The 12725-nt window shown below is 40.2% G+C and overlaps 1 protein-coding gene across 2 annotated transcripts in view; it reads left to right on the top strand.

The window, feature by feature from the left end:
• The window catches only part of ppp2r3b (protein phosphatase 2, regulatory subunit B'', beta), a 37864-nt gene that overhangs the window by 368 nt on the left and 24771 nt on the right, over nt 1-12725 (top strand). The window contains exon 2 of one of the 2 annotated variants that reach the window (XM_056755824.1): nt 178-283. The gene's annotated coding sequence lies outside the window, so the exon portion shown is untranslated. Of the gene's footprint in view, nt 1-177; nt 299-12725 lie in introns of both variants that reach the window. The other variant, XM_056755821.1, reaches the window with a different exon arrangement.

Raw genomic sequence — 12725 nt, 5'->3', positions numbered from 1 at the left:
ACATTGCGGAGTGATGTAAAGCTTATTTTTGCTTAAATTTTGATCTAATGCATGACATTTGACGTCAGCAACAAAGCATTGTGTTTTCGCCTTCCTTTAATACACACACGCGCGCACACATGTATAGTTGTTGTCGATACAGTGCATAACCTTCCCTTTAATTGTATTCATTTGCAGATAACATGTGTGAAAGCAGCAAAGTTTAAGAAGCAAGACAGAAGTGGGGTGTTAGACTGAATTCCCAATTGAAGAAAAAAATACCTTAACACTCCAATGTTTACAGGTATTACTTGTACAGGTAATTGTCATGCATAGAGTTAGTACAATAATTCACGTTTAATGGGGAAATAATTTCTACTCTGGCTGCTGGCCACTAGGGGGGCTCTTATTGTGTCTTGCCCTGTTGTAATAAAGATTTTCCTCATAATATTACTAATTTCCTGTTTTAGTGTAGTTATAGTCTACGCCTATACATAACCAATCTTTAATAAACAAACAAAAAATAGTTGTCATCCCTCTTTTATGTCCATTCAAGTGTTTTATGGGTTTTCCATGTTCAATGCCGTTTAGAAATGGCCCCATTGTAAAAAATGGAGATTGTTTTATGTGGCTGTCAGCTCCTGTGCTCTCCCTGTCTCCTGTCTCCTCCTCATTCCCATGCTGGAGAGGAGGAAAAGGGATAACAGTGGGAGCTAGAGATGCTGAGTAGACGCTGAATTTCCTGACAGCGATGCATGATGGGAGAGGCCGTATTGACATGTTGATACCATGCAGAGTTCCATGTAAGTGTCAGAATCCTGTTCAGCATCGGATAGACTTACGCATAGAATATAGGGATATATATTTTCAGCAGTATTGTTAATTGTTTTTAATAAAAAGGATTCATAAATTAATTAATTAATCATTAATATCATGAAAAATGTATGGAGGGAAAAAAAGATACATGGTACATGACAATTACTTAAATGTTTTTAGAATCCTAAAATCTTCATGATCCAAGGCATATGTGTTGAGATGCTTAAATTAAATCATTTCTATAATAATTTATTTTATTTCAAACCAACAACATTACAAGAAATGTTTTTGTAATATAATGACTTTACTTACCTTTTTTCAGTTTTACAAATAATAGTTAACATTCCTTATGAAATAAAAAAACACTTAGATACAGTACAATTATAAAAATATGTAAATACAGTAAGTAGGATTTTTTGCCAGCAATTCATGCAATGACACATTCGGTTGTATAAACCACCCAAATAAAAATATAGCAGACAAAATAAAAACACAGTTGGCCTCATTTATAAAACATAAGCTCACATTGTAAATCAATTTCTAGGTAAATATTCACTCTGCTTTTAATTGATATTTGTAGGAATTGTAGTATTGTAAGAAGGCTTATTGTTTCTTCACAGTTTGTCACTTGTAATAATAAAAACATTGTCAATAAGATGATTGTATAAAGGTTCATGGCCTGAAAATAAATCTTTATGGCTGGTAAATTGTCCCATTTCCACATATGTTGCAAAAAGTCTAATTCACACCCTAGATCCATGGTTTTGGGGACATGCCAAGAAAAAGTAACCAAAAAAGACATTGGAACTTATGATTGTCTGTTTTGGCAGGATAGGTTGCTTAAAGCTGTAAAAGACATTTTGAGAGCCTGCGTGAGACCCTTGAGTTTTTCAGTTTTAAGTGAATCCCTTGTTGAGTCTGACGTGGAAAATGCACTGGGTCCTATTTAATAGAGAAATCAAGCAAACTGCTTATTAAAATGGCCATTTATCATTCTCGAGTCCTAATTGGTTTCCGGTTCCTGCGTCCATGTGGTGCAGTAAATTGAATGTGTCCTTTCTTTTGCAGCTCAAGCGTTGCGAATGTTGTAATCAGCTGCGTTCGGCTCCAGTTAATATGGGTAGAGAAAATCCGCCTTTACGTGCACACCGCATTCCACCGGCAATTAATGTTCATTATGGCTTCCAGGAAGAAAAATAGTCAGGTTGCTCTGTGCAATAATCTTGGCACTGACTAGAATACTTATGCCAGGATATCAGGCTATTTTGAATGATTATTTATCCACGAATGGGTTTGTACACCAAGCACAACCCTGCAGAACAGCGTGCGATTATGCTACTTTGGAATTTTCATTTTTACCAAATTGTCAGATTTAGACTAAGGCCTAATAAATTTTACTCTGACGCTCCTTGGGACTCATACTCCATAATATTCCTTTAGGTTGTACAGTTTCCTTTGTGCGCTATATTTTTCTAGCAATGCATATTTAACAAGTGACACAAATCTCTCCATGTAAAGCCCTGGTGTTTATGTTACGGAGTTATAATGAGGTCTGTAAGGGGACCTACTAGGGTGGGCAAGATCAAGAGGTGTCCTGTTGGATTTATTTGGCAATGCAGTGCACACGCACAACACAAAAGGTGGAGCAACGGTGCCACTGTAAAGGTGGTAATTGGTTGGCTTGGTGCTGATAAAGTAATACAGTTAAGCAGCTTCCCATCCTGCGAATTCCCACGAATGCTCTGTAGTTAGTGAAACCACATGAAAACATAACAAAGCACATGTTCCACAAACTCATTAGGTAGCACTAACAGAGGTCATTCATCATAGGCCCATTTGAGAAGGCTTCACACCCATGGCCAAGACTCCGGGGGGAACCAAACGGGGCTCACAGGTTAATGAAGGAAATAGGGAACTCCAGCAAGCCACAGGATCAGCCCACTGATGGCCAATCCAGACGCACCTGGCCCGCTTGCAGCACCGCGCAAGTGTGATGACATACTTTAGATTTGCTTCTACCACATGTTTGAGCGGGTCCTGCTCGGTCCAGTAAGAAGTTGTCATGTCACAGGAATGTCCATATGGACTGTATCTCAAACAGATTACTGGTTTGTTGAGGTTGAGCTTACTCTATGGAGAGCTTTAGAGTACTTTTACAGCACAGGCAATTATAATGTTGGAGGCTGTCAGGTTCACATCTACGTCGGATGTGTCAGTATTAACCGGAGTGTGTGCAAGGGGGACACACGGGATATTTTAAATAAGCACTTATTTGTATGTATAATAAAATGTATTCCTTGCTGTTTTCTCATGAAGCAACATCCATTCTCTCAATCGAGGTGCTACGAAAGGCTCGTTTAAATTTAGTTGTTGCGATGTAGCTATGCAAACGCTGCATAAGTTGTTTTGATATTGTGCGGAAAAAATTAACAGGGAAAACAAAAATGATGATGAACAGCTCTTGGTTTGCATGTTGCCCTGCAAGGTCACACGATTATGTCTCCTCGCCCCCTTTTTTTCCAGTCTTAATGCTAGTTTACAGCCAAAGGGTAATAACTTCAGAATAGGGCGTTCTTTCCATGCAAGTATGAATCTCAACTAGCCAGGGCCCAAGTCCATTGCAGCGTATACTGAATCCTAATGGTCGCCTAAGAAAGCCTGACAGCAATACTTGACATGGGCATTAAATCATTGCCCCAAGGAATCTTCCATCCTGCACCTCCTGACAGGAACACTGTCATCTCTGCCAGGGCATTTCCTATGCCTCTTGACAACACTGGATCTGAATTAGTCATTGCATTAGATGTAAATTGGTGCTGTTCAAGGATAATAATGAGCACCAAGATACATGTCGGAGTCAGTGACATGACGCCATTTTGATACTGTCTCCCACCGGTTTATTATGTCTAATGGTATTCAGGCCGCGGCTGGCCGGAAAGTTTATTTTCAGTTTATGCACTTGTATTTTTGTGTTTGTTTGGACACTTCTCTGCACAAGTGTCCATTGCGGAGCACCTCTCAGAGGGTCAGTCTGGCAGTGTTTACACAGCTGTCTGCATGATGGCTGACGGCTTCGCTCTTGACATGGTTTGGCATTAAGGCTGACTAGCCAACAAGTCCGACTGCATGGGCAGCTCCATGCCACTGACTGGCATCGTAGCCTCTCAGAGGCGAGGCCAGACTCTTTAGCTCTTGGCTTCGCGTCTTGGTATCATTGCTATCTTATGTTTTGAGTCTAAACTATCAATCATGTGTATTTGTAACCAAATGGAGGCTGTGTTATTGACTAAAAGTAAGTGCCTGTTTTTGTGAACCTGGCTGGTTTGTGAACTAATGTGTGGATTAATGTAGATAGCTGTGGGTTATCATTAATTAGGCTTAAATCATCAGTAGTGCAGCGTAATTAAAATCGGATAAATATTTGATGCTCATTTTTTTGATAATCACAGCCTTGTTAATAAGCGAGGAACGCTTAATAATGCACTATGAAAATCATTATTTTAAATTGTTGTTAGTTTACGCCGTTTCTTCCCCGGTATACAGCTGACAGACACACTTTCTCATTGAAAAGAATGAAGGGCATAAACTGATGGCTCGAGCGAGATGGACAACATGTGTTTTATAGGGAGAGAGGGAGGTCTTCCTGCCAGACTCCTAATTGAGGCCATTTAACAAACATACATTCAGGAGGGTGATGCTGAAGTATGAGCCAGAGGCTCTGTTCAACCATTAGCATGTATTCCCAGTTGTTCAAGTAAGTGAAGAAAAAATAGAGGTCTACCACTGAAATAATGTCTGCCAATTACCACAGTACATAGCAGATAAGGATGTGTTTTACAGCTGAAAACTGACAAAATATGCTGCCGTGGAAAACTCAGCCTTAGCCTCGGTATAAAACCGATCAATATAGATCAGCTTTGTCCTTATTCAATATTCAGCTTACTGTGGTCCATTGTAAGCATATTTAAAGCCCATTGTAGTTCAAAACCGTGCAGCTTTTACAGTTTTTCTGCTTTTTAATAATAGAATGTGGCGCAAAAAGCTGCTCTCCTCAGTTCTGGTGCCTTGCTAAGCAATCATGTGTCTGGAGGGGTAAAATCAGGGTAGTCTTGGCGTAGTCGGGAGGAACTGAGGTAGAAAGCTGATGAGTTCCTGGGAGCAGTCAGAGGGCAGAACATGACTTTTGTCAGATTCCCAAATGGAAGGAAAAATGTGTCCAACGGTGAACAAAGGCGATTCGTCTCTATGGAGTTTGCCCCCACATGATTTCAGGTTTGACTAAGTTGTCCTATCACATGTCTGAATTAATTTCGTGCAACAGTGCAAGACTATGGCAGTTCTGTCAGATTTATGTGCGAGGTTGTAGGTTTCAATTCTGGAGATTCTTTTCTGCAGGCTAGCACATGAGCACTTGAAACGCTGCGAGATCTTCGCTTTCAAACATGATCATCCTCTTGTTGTATGTATTTTCCTCTTGCATTTGTCAAATGTATTTTTCACATTAGTTATGTGACTATATGATTGATTTTTTTCCCCATGTGAACGCCTAGTGAAGTTTACTGTATATGCAGTGTAGGAAAAGATATGATAGCGTTGCATTTTGTGCATGTTTCCTGGTGAATTCCTGTGTGTGTTTTGTTTCCCAGCTGTTGGTTGTGTTGCTTCGTTTCTTGAGATGTTTCTGAGCTTTGAATGCTCATCTTCTAGTGCCCCATGCTGTTTTCTTCTGTTTTAAGTATCAGTCATACAGGTTAGGCAATCCTAAGCAGTAACTTGGATGGCAATGGGTTTATGATGGAAAAACTTGTTCTCTTCCAACACTATAGCACTTTGTGTAAGTGAAACTGACATGCCTTTCGATGCAGGCTGAAAGTGTGTTATTGAAAGAGACGTCTTTTATTCTTTAGCCCTTGCATCATTCGCTTGGCCACTTGCTCTGATCATTGTTCTCTGCAGGGGGGAGGGCAGATTCTACAGACTTGCTCTGATAAAAAATATATACAAAAAAACAAACTGATTGATAAAGTATATGCTTTAAAGTTGACTTCTTTCAGTATAGAGTTCACATCTGTTGTTCTGAGGTGTTGATAATATCCAGACCCTGTTTTATCATGTGATTATAACATCATTCCAGAGGTTTCTTTGTTTATATTTGTTTTTGATATGTAAATACGTTCCAAACAAGTATTCATGAGTAAAACAATGCTCAGTCTACCTTCCCTTCAGTGAGCCATTGATAGCATTTAATTGTTTTATTATTATTATAGTTTTCCGATAAATATTTCAAATAATTCTTAAGCCAAGATATATACACTTCAGAAGCAACATTACCTTAAATATTATTGTCTTTACATAATATCCTAATTATTTTTGACATAAAAGAAAAAATTAAAGTATAAATTATTAAATTATAATTGGTTCTAATGGGTTCTATTTTATCTGTCTATTGGGTTCACTTTTACTGTAGACTAAGGCCTCACTCTATAACCGCAGATGGGAAGAAGAAAACTAGATCCGTACAAATGTGTAGGCTCTGGATACTGCTTCTCAAGACTGATCTGGGTACAGAAACATGGCCTACATGTGCAGGTGTGATTGATCAGATGAGAGTGATGGAAGAGGAAACAGTGAGGAAAGGTTGGGTCTCTCTCTCTCTCTCTCTCTCCCTCTCCCTCCCTCCCTCCCTCCCTCCCACCCTCTCTCTCTCTCTCTGAGATGCTGATACAGGAAGATTCTGACGTGCGTCTTCCTCCCGCATTTTAATGAGTGTACCGCTTCTGTGAAGCTATTAAACGAAATGAACCATTTGAAAGTGAATTTTAGATTTCCGGTCAAAGCGCTCTTTCTCAAGAATGGGTGTGGGGAGCGGCGATTGTCGAGTGCCCCTCTCTACCCCCCAGTATCCACTCCGAAACCTCTCGCACACAGCATGGATGATCAAAAGAGGCCAACGGCGGACGACCATTATGCCAATGACACTTTGAGTAAGAGTCTAGGGAACAAAATGACATGACAGCCATTAGGGTTTGAAAGTGGGACTTTAAAGAATGGCTGAAGGATGAGTGTCAGGAAGGAATCAAAGGGAGAAAGTTAAATCTTCATAACATTTGCCTCTCTCCACAAAAAATGAGTTCTTTGCAAACTAGCTCCCATTCAAGTCCAAAACAAGAAGATGAGTGTGTCCATGAAGAATAAAGCAGACGAGGAAGTTGAGTCTGGAGCTTCAGACATGAAAGCTAATAGGGCAACGAATCTCCATTGTGCAGGTGGTTGATCATTCTTTTTTTGTGAGATGCAAAATGTTCTGATATACGCATGTATCAGGAGTTTAGATGGTAGACTAGCTACCATATATAATCCACAAAATAATATAGAGGCCATCCTGTATAACAATATTCACAGCCAAACAAAATTGGAAAGCTTAATACCAATTGAACAGCAATGTATTGATCTGCCGTTTGGTTTTTGTACTTGATTTCCCATTAATGAAGCAGCTTGCCCAAAATTTACATTTTATTATTTATCCACCATCATATCGCTGCTTTCCTTCTAAAACCTTTTGTTTGTTCTAAAGTCTCCATTTTTGTGATTTTTATTTTTTACCTTGATGGGTTTTGCCAATATCTAACCAATAAAAAGATAAAAATAGTTCTTGTCAACAATACAAAAGTAGTGTTTTTAACATTTCCTGAAAAAGTGAATTTGGAAATCCGAGATTTCATAAGGACAGTGACAATATGTGAACCTGGAACACAATACCAGTCATAGGTAGGATGTGTATATATTGTGTACATTTTCTACCGTAAATATATCAAAACTTTACTTTTGGATGTAGCAAAATTGCAAACAAAAATGGCCAGAATCGGGCCTAAAGATCGCTCGCTGCTACCCGCTCTTTAGGAATTAAGCACTCAAGTTTGGTATGCAAAATTTAGAATTCCTGCTTTCTGGTTCCTCTACATCATTTCAGCAGTAACCCAAAAGAGAGCGTTAAAAGAAACCTGTTTCTTCTTAGCAACAGCTTGCTACAGCAACCCTAATCGACAACTTTAAAGCGATTTTCTCAATATTTTTTTGCACCCGCAGATTCCAGGTTTTCAAGTAGTTGTATCTCTCCCAAATATTGTCCTATCCTAACACACTATACATCAATGGAAAGTATATTTATTCAGCTTCCAGAAGATGTTTTAATCTCAATTTCGAAAAATGTACCCTTATGACTGGTTACAACTTTTTGGTACAACAATTACAGTGACCACTGAAACACATTTCTAATGAGTTATACTAAATACACTGTTTTAAAAATTTACACCATATCGTAAAGACGTTAAACAAAACAACAGTAATTTAGAATGGCATGAAGGTGTCTAAATAACGTTTCGTTTTTGGAAATTGCTGACAAAACAATTCTCCTCTAATGCTGATTGTGCAATTTCTGATTCCTCCCCTCAATCAGACGTTGCATGATGCCAACGAATGTGACTGATCAGCTGGATTTTCTGGCACTGTCCACACAGCTCAGCTCTCCCTGCCTGCATTGCACAGAAAAATGCATCTAATGCGTCTCCATGTCACATAATCAAGGATTTGAGAGCGCAAATCTTTGATCTACCAGAACATTTTCTGATAGGATCACCCCCTCCACTGGCTGAAGTCTTCTGATCTCCCTCCAATTACTGGTGTCAAATGAGTCTTTTTACAGGCTGATTGGATGAGCGCTATTCAGACAGTGCCCCTCCCTCTCCAGAGAAAGCCTCTCTCCGTCCTTGGCTTCGGAGCCCCGGCCACCATCTAACCACCAGCTAACATCCCCAATGGCACACGGTTAGGTCCCCCAGCACAGCTGGAGCTGTTTGGAGCAGCATCAGAGCCAGTTGTAATGCAGCCAAGTTAGGGTCTCAAGGGTCTTCCATCTGGTGTGGAAGGCCAGGCTCTGGGGCTTGGCTGACAGAGTATGACAGAAAGAAAGGGAAGAGATCCCACACAAACCTGACTGCCTTACAGAGACTCACAAATCTTTTATTTATCGGCCTGCTCAGCTCGCATTTGCTGTAGTTAGTTAATATGCAGAGTGGGCTCCAGGACTTCAAATGCCGCTGTGGAGTGAAGCTGGCTGAGTTTAGGGGAGGGGGGAGCTTCTCAGCCAGGCTCCCTGCTGTGAGCTGAGGGGGGGGGGGGTCACTGTCCAGCTGTAGGGGAGATCTGGGGCTCTCATTTTTCAACTATCTTCATATTCATCACTACCATCAGCGTAATGAGGATTCCAGTTCACATGCGATGCATAAGGCGTGGAGATCTTAAGAAGCATATGACTTGCATCACCACTGATTCTTATGCTGTTTGCTGTGCCCTAAAGGGGAACCGCTGAGGAATTTGTTTTCACTTGCAACAAATCAGGTTTGCAATTAGGTTCTCTTAATTATCACAGACCAACATAAAGGTAATGGCGTGCTTAAAAAGTAATAGGAAGAGAAAGTGCGCTTCTCATTTGCATAGTCTGTGTCAAGCGTTAGCATGTCAGACAGCATTGAATTCTGGGATATTTCGTACTGCCACCTAATGTTTTGATGTGTGACTGCATTGGTGCTGAAACTACAGTATGTATAAGTAATCAGTTCCTCTATGAAAAAAAGAAAAAATATATAGTGGAGATAATGCATGACAAAAATTAAACTAATAATAGTTATTTGTCCACTTAGTGTGCACCATAGACTCGATTTAAAATATTGACATTTTGTTCCCTTAAAAAAGAAAGCATTCTGTTCCAGAGGAACAGTTTCATGCTAAAGAAAGGTCAATAGATAGCGCCGTGTGACATTTTTCTCAAATTTACGGAGCGTGTCAGACTCCATTGTCATGCGATGATGCCAATTTGACATGATGGCTCTTTACAACTGTCCCTTTCCTGTCATATACTGCATGCACAGCAGATACAAGAGATGAACAAGCGCTCCAAAGGGGCTGTCTTATCACTCACATATAGCCACACATGCATCTGCACGAGCAAATGCATCTGCCTGCCCTGTAGCATTGAAAAAGAGGCTTGACAACAAATTTAAACCATTTAAAAACGCAAGCACACATGGAGACAAACCTACATTCTGTGGATACACAGTACAAACACAGTACCATTAAGACAAACCACTCATCGGGCCACTGGGAATTTTAGAAAGAGGTGAAATTGTGGATCTTCTCTCTGGTGTTCGTGGGAATACAGATGCCGGCAGCTTGTCTATGCTCAGAGCAGCCAATCTCAGCAATTATTAACTAGGTGGCATTGAGAGCGCTCTATGTTGAACAGATCCCTAAGCTCTTTAAGGAACTCAAGACATATTTTCGAGGCGGCCCTCTGGAGCATCGCTCTTCTCACACAAACATGCACTTTTTTTCTAAGCACTTGTTCCTCTTCTCATTTAAAAGTTGTGTCCTTTTGGATCGAACCGAGGTCCGCCACTTGGCAACCCAGCATCACCACTGTTAGCCGGTATTCTTCTCATATTATCCTATGTTCTTACACAATTTTCAGTCTTTGTGGTTAAATTATGTATTAAGGTCAATGTCAAAACATGGAAGATCTGTAATCTTCTGGGAGTTTCCTTTTATTCATTATTACAGTGAAGGCTGAACACAACTGTCAGGCATCCGAGGATGTGCGCAGCATGGAAGCTTGCTGCTCAGCGGGGCTCTTCATAGCCCCTTCTACCACCCTCCTCCCAGGACAGGCCCTTGATAGATTTACCCAGATAACCCATTTCACTTAAAAACTTTTGGTTCTTTCAATCTGAGACATGTCAAATGCACCTATAACAGTGGCATTTATCTAAAGGAAGACGTGAAAATTTGAGACATGGGACGGTGTCATCCATTCAGTTGCGTTTGGGGATTGTTGACGGGGGACTTTGAGATAGAGTTGAGCTTGTGGGTGGGGTATATCGTTGCGTCACGATGTCTGCACGTGTATCACATATCAAACATAAGTGATTATGTCTGATGGGAATGTGAAGGTATACCAATCATGAGCAGTTATGAGCAGCGAACGTGACCCCCCCCAGCGTGCTTTTAGCTCGTGATGGGGATCTTCCTGCCCGCTCTGAGATTCCGAAACGCCTGGGACCTGGACTTGATGGGTAAATCCCATCTCTGCTGCCTGGTTAGTAAAAAAAGACCTTGATCAATTTGAGCCAATTCTCTCTGGGGCAAGCATAATTATTTTCTGATTAGATTAATTCGGTTATACTTTGGTCCTTTCCAGAGCCATTGGCGTGCCTAGAAGAAACTCACTCAGTCATGCTAACAATTACACAATTAGCCGTGCAGCGTAAACCATGCAGGGAAATATAGCTCCAGCTAACAATCCACCCTCCTACACGCATGGACCATAATAATTATCATTTGTAGGGCTTTATGGTTCTCTGATGCTGATGGGGGTTGGAATAATGCAAGTTTACCCTGGCATTTAACCCGCCCACTCCTCACTCATTATTTCTGCTCTAATGTGAATACCGTAAACGTCTCGATAACCTCAATGACAAACAATTCACTCTGATGAACGATCATTACCATTAGAGGCAGCGTAATTGAATTCAGAATATCCTTTTTTTAATGCTTTGTAGTTTTGAGCATCGATTGTCTACAGGGGCACATTGTGCAAACGGTCAAGAACAGCTAGATTTTTTCACTTTCAGATCTTATTACTCAGAAATATCTTTACAGTGCTAAATGAATAGACAGGTGTTACTGAATCATATCAGTAATCTGCACAACTGTTGTTTGTCTGAGCGTCACTCTGTTAAACTGTATGTTTGTTTGTTTATATATTTGTGAACTTTAATTCAACAATGACGCAATTATGATGATGTAATATTTACAGTAATTAAAATGCGCCCAGATGTGCTTAACAGAATAATTCACCCGAAATGAAAATTTTGTCATGATTTACTTACCCTCAAGTTGTTCCAAACTGTATGAATTTCTTTCTTTGGTTAAACACAAGTATTACATTTTTTTCTACTATGGTTCTCAGAAATCTCAGTTGCTAACAATTTTCGAAATATCGATCTTTGTGTTCAACAGAAAAAGGAATTTATACTGGTTTGGAACAACTTGAGGGTGAATAAATCTTGACAGAAGTTTTGGGTGAACTATCCCTTTAATCCACAAGGTTTTTGCAGGAATCTCAACTTTGAACTTGGTCATTTAAAAAAGCGTTTCTGACACAAATAACTGCTAAAAATCTAAAATATTCTTTGGATTTTTGCAGACGGTGCCAGCTGTGGACCTCCACAACGTACTTGATCCCTTGTCTCTCTGGAGCATTAACATCTCTTTGTTTTGCTGAGTGGTTTGATATAAACTCTCTGTAGTCGAGCCAGAGTTGTGAGCAACGTACTATGAGCTCACAAGCCGTTCCCGACTCACACGCAGGGTAGGCCTAACGGCTTTTGTTACAGCCTGGATGTTGAAGAAGTTGAACATCCATTTTGAATAAAAGCTGATTAAAAGAAAAGGCAATTTGCATTCCTATAAGAATGTGAATGGAATGTAGAGATAGTAAACAATAAAAACCGTCTCATCTGACCACATGCATAATAAATGTAGGCTGCTCAACTAATAGGCTAGTAGAGATCATGTTCAGCTCTCTGTCCGGTGGAAGCGAGAGATAGGCTACTTTTCATCATTCATTTTTTTCTCTCGTCCTAGCATAGCGACAGCACTGCTACTATCTTAACCTTGCGTTTAGAGCGAGGAAAATAACTTGTGACTTGTACGCCTAATTAAGGAATCCTCTCTGACCTGCATACTCAGACTTCGTCTGAAATGTAACACAAGAGATGATTCAACATGAGCTACACACCGGGCAGGACCCCGCACTAATGAATACTAATGAATAATAATTACAGGCTCTTTGGCACCCAGACGCACAGCGGGGA

Source organism: Triplophysa dalaica, chromosome 8 (assembly GCF_015846415.1).
Source record: "Triplophysa dalaica isolate WHDGS20190420 chromosome 8, ASM1584641v1, whole genome shotgun sequence".
In the NCBI taxonomy this organism is placed as follows: domain Eukaryota; kingdom Metazoa; phylum Chordata; class Actinopteri; order Cypriniformes; family Nemacheilidae; genus Triplophysa; species Triplophysa dalaica.
This window is presented reverse-complemented; position numbering and strand designations above follow the sequence as displayed.